This window comes from Felis catus, chromosome A2, assembly GCF_018350175.1.
Source record: "Felis catus isolate Fca126 chromosome A2, F.catus_Fca126_mat1.0, whole genome shotgun sequence".
Classification (NCBI taxonomy): Eukaryota; Metazoa; Chordata; class Mammalia; order Carnivora; family Felidae; genus Felis; species Felis catus.
The window spans coordinates 49,176,859-49,189,880 of NC_058369.1; the positions used below are offsets into that span (position 1 = coordinate 49,176,859).

General features: G+C 39.5%; 1 protein-coding gene and 1 long non-coding RNA gene across 12 annotated transcripts in view; one reads left to right on the forward strand and one right to left on the reverse strand.

The window, feature by feature from the left end:
• Positions 1-13,022, forward strand: part of GRM7 (glutamate metabotropic receptor 7) — a 1,171,176-nt gene that overhangs the window by 1,054,305 nt on the left and 103,849 nt on the right. The window lies entirely within an intron of this gene.
• Positions 6,826-13,022, reverse strand: part of LOC109496972 — a 703,487-nt gene continuing 697,290 nt past the window's right edge. For both annotated transcript variants that reach the window (XR_006594810.1, XR_006594809.1), the window contains 2 exons: positions 12,837-12,938; positions 6,826-9,825 (listed from right to left, as the gene is read on the reverse strand). This is a non-coding gene — a long non-coding RNA (uncharacterized LOC109496972). The remainder of the gene's footprint in view (positions 9,826-12,836; positions 12,939-13,022) is intronic.

A 13,022-nucleotide genomic window follows, 5' to 3' on the forward strand; every position in this document is an offset into this window, starting at 1 on the left:
AATTTCTAATCAGAAAGCTCTCCCTCAGAACAAGTGACCCAGAGTCCTACACAAATGGTCAGCAAAGCTTTATGTTTTGTAATAATGTTTTAATGACATTTTATGTTTTAATGACATTTTATGCCTTCCGTTCTAAGTTCAGCTTCCTTAGCATTCAGCACTTCTGGCCTTGGTTATCCATGATGAGTGAGATAGCTGTTGGCAAAATGTCTCAGTAGCCCAATGCCATTTCTTAAAATTCTGCCTTTGCCCTCTTATGCAAATGGCAGCCAGCTGAATATGAACCACTACTTTTTAGGCTTTCTTCCCCGAATCTCACTGCCCATTCCCCTCACTTGCCTGGCCTCAGCAGGGAGCTAAGTATTCATTCCTAGTATGAAGAAGTAGAAACGGGGAAGAGACCTTTGACATCCTTAATAGTGTGAAAAAAATTACAAACATTTTGTCTCTAAGGTTACCAGATTTAGCAAATAAAAATACATGATGCCCAGTTAAATTTGAATATTAGTTACATGGAATCATTTTTGGTACACAAAACATGTACTACTTAGGACCTATGCATACTAAAAATGCCTCTGTTGTTAATCTAGAATTTAAATTTAACTAAGTGTCTTCTATGTTATTTGGCAACTCTGTTTGCCCAGCTAAATGCAATGCCATGGGGCAAAAAAGTTAGGTTTCAGGATTTTAGACAGGTAAGGTATTAAGTTGATGTCTTAATGAACTATTATGACTTAAAACCACAGTTCATTTTCAGAAACAGAACTGCAAGAAATGAAGAGTGGCAAGGGCTCTTGATTTATATTTACAGCATACCAGGCAGTATTGTGGCACTTGGGCCCAGCACTAATATTATATATGTGCTACACATAAATATACATATGTGTTTTTATTTCACAAATGACTTTTATATGCTGGTGGAGGAATGTAGCATGTTACTTTCCCTTCATTTTTATAGCCAGTTACAGAGTGCAGAAATTGCTTTAAAATGACCCAAATTGTAAACTACCATTTAGCAACTGCTATTCAGGAATAGCAGATTCCATCTCCTTGCCTGTTAGGTTATAGCAGCCTTGTCCAGAATTTCAATGGTGTACCTCTGTTTTCTTTCCAGTGTTGGAACAGATCCTGGTGATAAAATTACAGAAAATAATATTCTTGCCACAAGGGAGTGGGGAGAGCAGTCCATCTTAGAGGAGGAGGTGAATGATTAATTTCAAGGCTGTCAAAGTTTCAGCTCAACACACATTTGTATCTTTTCCTTTTTGTGTTGTAGAAAAAAGGATGTCTTTCCCCACCCCCATAGTGAATTTGTATCCATTTTTATGGACTGCAGTATCTCCCTAATTGAACATAAATATGAGGGATCTGGGAATGATTGGAACTTGGCAAACATAAGTGAAATGACAGACTTCTTATAATGACATTCGTTTGAAACAAGGAGCTCCACATTGCATTCCAGAGTGACCACATCCCCATTTAGCAATAACCATAAACGTATGCTGCAGAGAGCTGTGAATTTGATGGGTTCAAAAGTAAAGCCATACTTGTTTTAGGAATTATGACGAAGCCATTGGTTTCCATGGCTACTGTTTGCTCTAATTGTGATACATTAGTAGCAACAAGAATTGGATGGTTCAAGTCATTTAGTTAATTAAACAGAAACTTGGACTCTGCCAAAAGAATTATGGGTGAAATTAGCATCCATTGGAATGCACCTGTAAAATGTGTGTTGCATAAGCCCTGTCAGCTGAGGATGAGAGGGAACTGACATGCTTGTATATTCTAAATACATCTTTCTTGGCTGTATCCCATTACAAGACTCCTAATTTATTTTTAAAGTATGTTCTCAAATGAAATAAAACAGCACCGATCAATGAAACATGTTTTTTTGTTGTTGCAGTTCATATCAGGAAAATATGTGAAATGTCATATGGAAGGAGGTGGTAGCTCACAGCAATTACAGAAAATGATGAAACCAGAGAGTCTCCACTCACACACTGAGCTCCTGAAAATAGGAGTCTGTAATGGAAAAAGCTTACATAGGAAAAACTGTGGCATCCCAGCTATGATTTGACATCATTGAAAGCCGGGTGGGCTTTTCACAAAGAGAAGCAAGAACATGGTAGATTGGATTGAGATAAAGTAGGATGGGTTGTTACATTCTGTTTGTGAATCTAGGGAAACCTGGAACAATACCTCTCTCCTCATCAGATTTTCTAAGTGTATGTCTGTATCTCTCTTAATATTCTCTGTCCTAAAAGGAAGGTGTTGTGATCATTTTTCAGGTAGAATTAAGACTTAGAGAGGTAAAATGATTTCCCCAAGTCACTAAGCCGGGGCCATTTTTGTCCGGAAGAGTGTAGAGCAGGGCTTCATAAATAGCTCAGGGATGGATTTTAGAGTGTCAGTTTGTTGAATCATTCAGTGAACGTATTTATTAAGCACCTACTCTGTGGTAGGCATGTGGGATAAAAAAGTGAGCAAGATCTAGCCATGAAACTTCCCTTCCCATATCATACTACCTACACCATAATAGACTACCTTGACTTTCAACAAATACGTTCAGTACCCATACATTGTAGAGATATCAGTTAAATAAATACATTGTGCAAAGGGATAAAACAATGAATAAAATAGACATGGATCTTGTTTTCCAGAACTATGGTCAGGGAGGGGAGGCAGACATTCTTCATGTAAACCCACAAATAAGTGGAATTTTTGTGACAATGATAAATGCTTTGGGAAAGGATATTGTACTATAGGGCACAGACTAGGGTGAAACTGATCCAGTTCCAAGCAGGGGTGGAGCTGATATCTGAAGAAGACTTAGCCAGGCTTCATTATGACAGGCAGAACAACCAGGGTGTTGTGGCAGCCAGCAGTGCACAGTTTGTAAGACTGTCATCCTGGCATTTAATACTGGAACATGGAGCCCACAAGGCAGGCATCTGAGGACAAAACAGGGATATAAAATGGCCGGGGGGGGGGGGGGCACAAGGACAAGCCGGAACCTTTAAAGGCTAACTGAAGCCTGTGTCAGTATGTGCTGCCTGTGACCTGACAATGAGTCATTGGAGCTAAAAGCACACACACACAGGAATCAAAGAAGCTGGAGGATCCAGGACAAGGTGGGGTGAGTGTAGGTTCAGAAGATAATGGGACAGAAATAAAGAAATGGCATGGCTGTTGATTCACTTCTGTCTGCCCAATCTCAGGTACAATTTCCCACATAGGAAGGCTCAGAACCTTCAGTCAAGACTGGTTTGGCTTGAGTTTTGGGGAGCAGAACATGTTGACTTTGTCAAAGTGTCTTAGGGGACAGTTTGTCAGATTCACGTTAGAATTTTGGCGCAAGTTAGTACAACACTTTAGACTTCAGTCCCTTATAATATAGGGGTAATGTTACAGTTGGGAGAGTCTGAATTGTATGAATGAAGGTCTCAGTTCTTGGATTCCCCACCAAAGATTTATGTGAGGATCCACACTCTAATAAAGACAGTCAGAAGGAAAGTATTCAAGCACAAAGCAGCTTATTAAGAAGAGTACACTCTCAAGGTGGGAAAGCAGGCAGGCCCAGAGGGAGCAACTGCACTGGGGGTAGGGTTGTTTTTTCTATTTATGTTTGCATAGGTTATGGGTCATAGCTAGGGCTGGTTTTGACTGAGTATATTTCTGGTCATCCAAGGGCCTCCTCCTACTAGTCAGGAGGGGGAGTTTGTGGTCCTACAAGGTTCTTGCCAGAACTGTCTTGGCCATCTTCCCCCATGGCAGGGGGCGGGGGTGGTGGTGGTGGTGTGGAAACTACAAAACAAATATATTATAATGAAGTTACAGGTTATTGTAGGAAACAGGCTGGAAAGGAGAGTGCTTTCTCTGCACCTGTTGTTCTTGGTCTGCTAGCCCCAGAAGATGAGAAACCAAGAAACCATTGTTTACCACCACCCTTGTATCCAGTTCATATCTAGCTAACTGCCTACTCTATCAGTAATACTGTCTACATGACAAGGTTGTTTTGAGGACTGGATATAATAATGAGCCAAATACAGTAACTAGTCTTAGAGGTAGCTTTCAAACAAAGATGCAGAAAGTAAAGTGATGATGATTGGCAAGAAGAGAAATAAAGCAAGATGAGAGGTCAGAGTGGGGTTGTTGGTGTCTTATATATGGGATGAAGAAGAGCCCTCCAAGAAGAAGCCATCTTCATATGAGAGATACCTTGTGGACTTCAGGAATTAAGGATTTGTAGTAGGATTCTACATAGGAAATCATAATTGTATCAGTTTAATACACTCAAACTACAAACTACACATCATTTATATTTGTCTTTGTAATAACTATGCAATTACATTTGGATAATAGTACTGTAGAATCTGGTAACAGGAGTTTCTAATGACACTTTTTTTAAGTGTTTGTTTTAGAGAGACAGAGCATGTGATCAGGGGAGAGCAGCAAAGGGGGAGAGAGAGGGAGAGAGAGAGAATCTTTAAGCAGGCTCCATGCTGATCCCATGACCCTGGGATCATGACCTGAGCCAAAATCAAGAGTCAGATGCTCAACTGACTGGGCTACCCAGGTACCCCTGAATTTCTAATGATACTTCTTACTGTAAGTTGTATGAACTGCATTGAGTTCAGTTTATGTAATGTTTCTCAAAGCCTACACAATCTTAATGTATGGAAATTGCTAGAACAGTTTGTGAATATTAAAACTAAAAGTGTCAATTATTTTACCAGCAAAAATGGGTTCATCCAAAAATAACAGAACTGTAATTCAGCCACATGAAAGCTAAAGCAAAACCAGAGGCTAGTCCAGCAAACAAAGGAGAGGAAGGTTTCTTTATGGAGAAGAAGTACTACATTGGGAGGGGTTGTTTTGAATGAAAGTCCACTAGAGAAAAGCAAGAGTTCAGGGTGATGACAGCTTCTCTCTCATTGGGTTGTGGGGATAGATTTCTTATAAGAGATGCAGTGTACATCTTCTCCCTGCTGGGGCCTAGAATTGATTATTCCTCCTTGTTGATGGTTCTATTGGGTCTGTAGTTGACATTTCTTCCTATAATTGACATCACGAGGTAAGGCTCCCAATTCTGTTAGTGAGGTTTCCCTTTACTAATTTTCAGTGTGTTCTATTAATTTACCTATTAACAATTAAGTCTACTAACTGTGATATAATCTATTTCTGAGTTGTTATAAGGATTTAATGAGATAATGTATGGGAAATACCTAACTTAGGGTCTGAAGAGTTTTAGAGGCTCAATAAACATTAATTTGTCTTCGAAACTTCACTACAGGTGAGATTAGTGATAATCTTCTGGTTTCTCCACTTTGTCTTTTCCAAGTTTTAACTTCACCTTCAGAGGATTGGAGCAGGAAAGGAAAGCAGAAGTTTAGAAAGGCCAGTTTATACACAACATTGAATACAGTGGGCAGTGGGAACAAATTTCCAGAGCACAGAAATTCTTAAGATGCCTCCAGTAGCTGTGATAATGACCAATTCTGGGATGATGCATCTGGAAAGTTGAGTCAGATGCATGCAAGGGATTAACAAAGAAATAAAAAACAAGGTTTGCTAGAGAAGGTAGGAATGAAAAGAATCCAAAGCCCACAGTCTGGAGAGGAGGAAAAAATAATGGAGCTGTAGCAAAAAGCAAGGCAACCAGTATAGGAGTTAGATTTTGTTTCAATCTCTGAATTTTATACCTGAACAAGCCCTTATAAATCATTTGCTTCTTTTCTGAGTGGGAAAACTGAGGCTCAGAAATGTTTTGTTAAAAGTTACACAACTCCTGGGGTGAAGTGATAAGAACGGGAAGATACCCTCTGTCTTCTGTACAGGCTGCCTTGGTAGGTTCAGATTGAAGTTATGTTAGATATCCAAATGGAAATGGACATGTGTTAGGACTTTCAAAGAGAGATACAGGCTGAACAGAGGCATCTACATCCAAGCATTTTGCTGGCAATACAGCAAAGGGAGAAAGTGGAGGAAAGGTGAGCAAAGACACAGAGTTAAAAGAGAACAAGGAACTGGAGGGTATTATGCTAAGTGAAATTAGAGAAAGACAAAAATCATATGACTTCACTCATGAGGACTTTAAGAGACAAAACAGATGAACATAAGGGAAGGGAAACAAAAATAATATAAAAACAGGGGACAAAACAGAAGAGACTCATAAATATGGCAAACAAACTGAGGGTTGCTGGAGGGGTTGTGGGAGGGCAGATGGGCTAAATGGGTAGGGGCATTAAGGAATCTACTCCTGAAATCATTGCTTCACTATATGTTAACTAATTTGGATTCAAATCTTAAAAAATAAAAAAAGTTAAAAAAAAAAGAGAACAAGGAGTGGCCCAAGAAGGGAGAAAACATGCAGGTTACATATGGTCTTTACAGCTGAGAAAAGGGCAGTTTTTAACAACATGGAAAGCATGTTGTTAAGCATCATGTTTCTTAAGGAGAAGGAGAGTTGTTTCAGGACAATGGAAGACCTAGAGGCTAGACCACAGGAGGTAAAGGGGGGGGGGGGGCCCATATCAGAAGCTGGTTTCCCAGGCATACTACTTTGAGGCTCCTCCAGTGTGAGCCCAGTACTCTTCCTCCCAGCGTCTTTCATTGATGGTGTAGCTAATTGGTAGTGGGTAGAAGCTAACTGTATTACTTGGTAGGGAATAACAGCTCTGTGGTGTAAATGTATACATTGGATCCTTGAAGATAAAAAGTCCTGCTGGAGTCCCCAGGAAGATCCTCTGTCAGCTCTAAAATCATCACACGAGCAGGACTGTATTTGTTTGCCAGGGCTGCTATAACAAAGGACCACAGACTGTATGACTTAACAGAAATTTATTGTCTCACATTTCTAGAGGGTAGAAATTCAAAATCAGGGTGTCATCGGGGTTGGTTCCTTTTGAGGGCTGTGAGGAATAGCCTTTTCCATGCCTCTTCCAAAGCTTCTGGTGGTTTGCTGGCGATCATGGCTGTTCCTTGTTGAAACATGACTCCAGCCTTTGTCTTCATCTTCACATGGTATTTTCTCTGTATGTGTGTCTGTGTCCAAATTTCCCTTTTTTTATAAGGACACTAGTTACCTTGGATTAGGGGCCCACCATGCTCCAGTATGACTTCATCTTAACTAATTATTATATCTACAATGACTCTATTTCCAAATAAGGTCACATTCTGAGGTAGCGGGGATTAGGATTTCAGTATATGAATTTGTGGTAAGGGAGACACAGTTCAGAAGTACCAAGGGCTTTGACATGTGAGAATCTGCCATTACCATGGTCTTATTTACAGTACCTCAGGTCCAGAAGCCTGCACAAACACCTCCTTTCATTTTCACTTTATGGACACTCTGAAATCACAACTATGTTCCCTTTGGCTGCCTTAAAAGTATCAGTAATTCAGTAAGGGGGGAAGCATCATTGGACCGCAGTCCCACCTCAACTGTTTTCAGGCCATATTCAGCTTGCGGTAAGTCTTTGAGCCTCAGCTTGCTTGTCTACATAGAAATTCATCCTTCCAAGTCAGGGTACTGTGGTTCAGATCAAATGAAATGCAAAAACAGATTAGAAAAGCTGTAAAGCACACACACACACTCAATGTTATTTTTATCATTTAAAGTTTATAAAGACAAAACCAAGACGAAACCTAGTCATTTTTATTTTTCCTCTTATTGATCAGCGTATCTTTGAAATCCAGCACATGGCCTTAGGTGGCAAATTAGTCTCAAAAACGTTACCTGAAGTACAAATTAACACTCCAGCTTTCTGTGGATGTAGAACAGAGATCATGTCCCTGTTTTAGATGTTCTTGTTAGCTTATTAAGGTTGGATATCTCAGGAAATAATTATTCTCTAGTGGAAGAGTAGCATCTCATAGTCATAAAGACAATAAGAAATTTTCCTTTGTAGACATAGAAAGGTCAGCATGACAGATATTTGCATAGTGTTAAAACTACAAAATCTCCACTAGTTAGAGTTGAAGGCTTGTTGCTGTAGCTTGCTGGAAAATACTTGTATCTCAACATATGTCTTTTCTACTCTATTAGTTTGCTAGGTTGCCATAAACTACCACAGACTAGGTGATTTAAATAATAGAAATGTCTTGCCTCCCAGTTATGGAGGTTAGAAGTCTAAAATCAAAGTGCTGGCCTGATTTCTTTTGATACTTTGCTCCTTGGCATGTAAATAGTCACCTTCTCCTTTTGTCTTCACATGGCCTACCTTCTGTGCAGGCACGTGTCTATGCCCAAATTTCCTTCTCTTCTAAGGACACCAGTCATAATGGGTAAGGGTTCACCTCAATTACCTCGTTTTAACTGAATCAACTCTTTAGAAACCTTATTTCCAAACAGAGTCACATATTCCAAGACACTGAGGCTTGGGACTTCAACATATGAATTTTCGGGGACACAACTCAGCCCATAACATTCTGGTCTTTGATCACCCCAAATTCATGTCTTCCTCACAGGCAAAATATATCTACCATTTTACTTTAGAACTCCAAAGCACAGCTCCCAAGATTTTTACTAAAATTGAGACAGTTTTTCCTTGAAATAACAAGAAATTAGGGTCATCTTTCCTTTCTCTTAAAATAGGTGGTATATACTTCAATTATATTACTGATAGTAGCTAATTCACTCACCATACTTTTCCTAAAGTTCTGCTGTGTGCCAGCCCAGGGATTGTGGTAGCATCTTCAGATAAAGTTCTTACTCTAACAGTCCCCAGTGTATTTTTTCACAACTTGCCCAGTCTATAACTTTAGAAAGAACTCAAACCATTTCTCCTTTATCTCCACATCCTCAGTGCCTGGCACTTCATTATCAGCAGTTAGTTTTACTATGTAATTGAAAAAAGAAAAAGGATTAGTTTGTAACTATTTTAGATGTAAATATTTTAACGTGTTGTGTAAAAAGCGTGTCTAGGAGTCCTGGTCCTATGCCAGCAATGTCACTCACGTTAATTTCTTCCATTGTAAAAAATGTGTTTTAGAACAGAAATCTCTAAGGGCACTTTGAATTCAGTAATTCCAGGGCTAACTCAGATTTGGGGAGTCAGAGAGGCCTTCTTGGAAGAGGGAGCATTTGAGATTCATTGTGAAGTACAAGCGAGAGTCAGTAGAGAAGCATTTGGGGCAGTGGAAGGATCAGAAGTGACAGCAATCCTTGTGTGTTTGCAAAATTTGACCCAAGTCCTGGGTACCATGTTGGTAGTTGAAACCGAGTTTGTGCCTCTAGGAACATGCAGTGACATTATTCAGACTACACAGTGATTAATTGGCCTTTAAGTAGTAGTTGTTGTTTGTGTTTGTTCACCTTCAATTGCTATCTGGTTTAAGCTAGGCATGGGGATATATATTCTGCATCTCAACCTATCCTGTACCTAAAGCTTATAATAACCTAGAAAAAGCAGGATGATCCTAGTAGACCAGTGGATAATATTATTTATAAAGAGTCTGTTAAGGAAGCAAGTGACATGACTATCACAGCTTAAAATGCATGGACTTGGGGATAGCTTTTTTTATTACTCAGTATTGGGTTCACCAGTTAGATGAAATTATACAAGAAATGAACCTCCTTGTGAGACTTGACAGTAATACATGGTATTATATGACTAAAGGAGAGAATTAGGTAGAGTTGTGGATTAACTTGGGATACAAAATACCATAGTGTGAGTAGCTTAAACAATAGACATTTGTTTTTTTTCACAGTTCTGGAGGCTAGGATTCCAAGATCAAGGTGCCAGCAGGGATGGGTTTTTGTGCAGTCTCTCTTCCTGGTTTGCAGGTGCAACCTTTGTGCTGTGTCCTCATGTGGTCTGAAGTCTGAATATACATAGAAAGAGAATTATCTGGTGTCTCTCTTTTTAAATAAAAACACCAGTTCCATCTGATTAAAGCCCACCCTGATGATTTCATTTAACCTTAATTGTCTCCTCAAAGGCCCTATCTGCAAATATAGTCACATTGGGGGTTAAAGCTTCAACATGTGAATTTTGGGGGTACTCAATTTAACCCATCATAATGTTTATACAGAGCTTTATGTATCGTCTTATGTTAAGCATCATATGCATGAGGCAACCAGAACTTACCATCTAAACTCTAAAATAGTATCTCAAAAGCCAACACAATTCTGAAAAGATAACCAAGTTTCTTAACTCTGTCACATAGATAAGATTATTCTACATTCCATTTTTTTTCTCTCTCAGCCTAGCACATTTTAAAATAGGTTTGAAACCCAGGAAATTAACACCTTCAATTTATTCCCAGAAGAGATAGCTAATAAGTAGGGAAAATTAAAAATTTTCAGCCAGTTTGCTTTCATGTTTTATAACACATACCACTTTGGCTGTGGAGTAGTTTAATTTGAATTAATCATTAGACTCTCTTCAGAGTTAGAAATGAGGTGATATTTAAAGCAAGTTACATTGTTAGTATAATCTGACATCTAAAATTTAGCCTGAGGTGCAGTCATTTGTACATATGCATGATACTGTGCTTTTTTTGCCCCCCAATTTTTAATGACAAGGATGATTTCCATTATAGAGGTTAAATGACTTGAGGGTGGGTAAAGACTCAAGAAAGAAAGCCCCCTTACGAACACAGGGTAGTGGGGTAATAATTTCCATCTGCTCTATCAGACTGGGTAGTCTTCCTAAGATGTTTGATCAGACACAAACAAGAGTGACAATAGAATCATTGAGTTACCTCAGTATTTTTAGTACATGGCCAATGTGGTGCAAATTTACAAAATACCACTGATTACCAAATCAGATTTCATTGGTGACCTGCATCTCTGTGGAGCGCACCCACCACACTGACAGCATTTCCAGGTGTACTTCTGCTGACAAGATGGAGGGAAGATAAGGGGCAAGGGATGGATGGTTGCTATCCAAAAATGTTTTCTCTCACTTCATGAAGGCTTTTAGAAATCACTTGGAACTGGAAATAGCAGATTTGGCTGGTCCCTTAGAATTCATTGGTATCATCATCCTACCTCTGTGCTTTGGTGAGCTGACCTGTCTCCAGTGACAACATTTGGCATTATCGGTGAAGTCAAGCAATTCCTTTATAGAAGAAAAGCCTAACTTTACCCAGAACAGTTAAGCTTACATCATATCTCCCAATTTCTTAGACCTACAAATTTGGGACGAAACTCTTGACCCTCGGGGAATAGCTGCATATTTGACATTATTTTGGTATTTGGGGGCATTAGATGTATGTTACATACTTTTAACTTTTTGTCTGATTATGTTGCCACCAAGTGTCTAGTCCAATAGGTGAATGAGGAATTCTTATTTAATAATATGACTTTTCCAGAAATGCCAAACATGATAATCACTGCAACACTTAGATATTATAAAAGAGAAATTCCTATAAAGCCCTCATTTTAGTCCCCTCTGGATCTGTAGTCTGTTTCACAGCCAACTGCTTGCCAAACAGACCTCTGAGGCTGAGACCATTCATTTTTTCAGCTGTGGGGACCAGACAACAGGAATACAACTGGCCCCTCCAATGACCCATGTAATGTAGAAGATGGATGGTGCACTATCACACCAAACCACCAGTGGGCAAATAGCTGGCTGGAACCCACTGTCCTTTTTTCTCTTTGTGCCCTGTGATGATCACCTTTGGTTAAGTCTGTTTCTGCTACAAATCTCTGGCTTCTTACACGACAAAGATTCAAATAGACGAATACTTGTGCCTCAGGTGGAAGTAACCTGCAATGATGAGTATTGGAGAGTCCCAGCTAAGGATACTTACTTAAGTGGAACACCTTCCCCCCCCCCACCCCCCGCCAAATGGGATGAGACTTCTGGTAGAATCTGAGATCTCTGCATTTGGAGGGCCTCTGGGTGTTAGGAACTTCACCCACCTTCCCCTCTTTCTTTATATTACTCACTAATTCATCTGCTAGGATCATTTGCCGGGTTGTGGGACCACAATGATGAACAAGCCAGAGAAGGGACAGCCTTCATTAAGCTTTCAGTATAATTATGGAACTAGATCTGAGTTTTTCAACTTCAGTATTATTGACATTTCATGCTGGTTAATTCTTTTGGGGGATGGGGAGAAGTAGAACTGTCCTGTGCATCATAGGATATTAAACAATATCCCTGCCCCCTACCCGCAAGATGCCAGTAATAACCTCCCTTACCTGATTGGAACAATAATAAAGGTCTCCAGATTTTGCCAAATATCCCCCAGGTGGAGAGGTAGGTACAAAATTGCCCTTAGTTTAGCTAGATTAATATATAAAGAAACTAACAAATAAATACATGTGTGTTTTTAAGTTATTATAAATATCACAAAGGTAACAAATATGACACTAGGTAAGAGAAATTCATAGAATTGGATTTAATTGATGTTAAAGGGTTAGGTGAAGTATCTTTTAGGAGGTGATATTTAAGAGAAGACCTAAAAGGATCATGGTGAATATAGAAGTGTTACACAAAGACCAATACTTAGGCTCAGCTTGAGGCAAATGTTGATCTATTCATGGAATTAAAGCAGGCCAGTATGAGTGGAGGGACTTGAGGGCTGATAGGAGTATGGATTTTATTATAAGTGTGGCAGGGGGGGTGCCTGGGTGGCTCAGTTGGATAAGTGTCCGACTCAGGTCATGATCTCATGGGTTTATGGGTTTGAGCCTCGTATTGGGCTCTGTGCTGATAGCTCAGAGCCTGGAACCTGCCTCAAATTCTGTGTCTCCCTCTCTCTCTCTGCCCCTCCTGAGCTTGTGCTCTGTCTTGGTCTTTCAAAAATAAATAAACATTAAAAAAAAGTGTGGCAGGAAAGCTTTGGACAATTTTAAGCATGGAAGATATAGTACTTACATTTTTAGGACCAAGTCAGCATCATTACTCATTCTATTGTGTGAAGGCCCTCTGCATGTTTCACTTGTGCTTACAGGGGATACAAAGTAAAGGGATAGAATCCTATGGAAAATACGACAAGAGCCCCATCAATATGGGAAAATTAATTTGCATCCAAACCTGCCCTTAGATTCTATTTCATTTAAA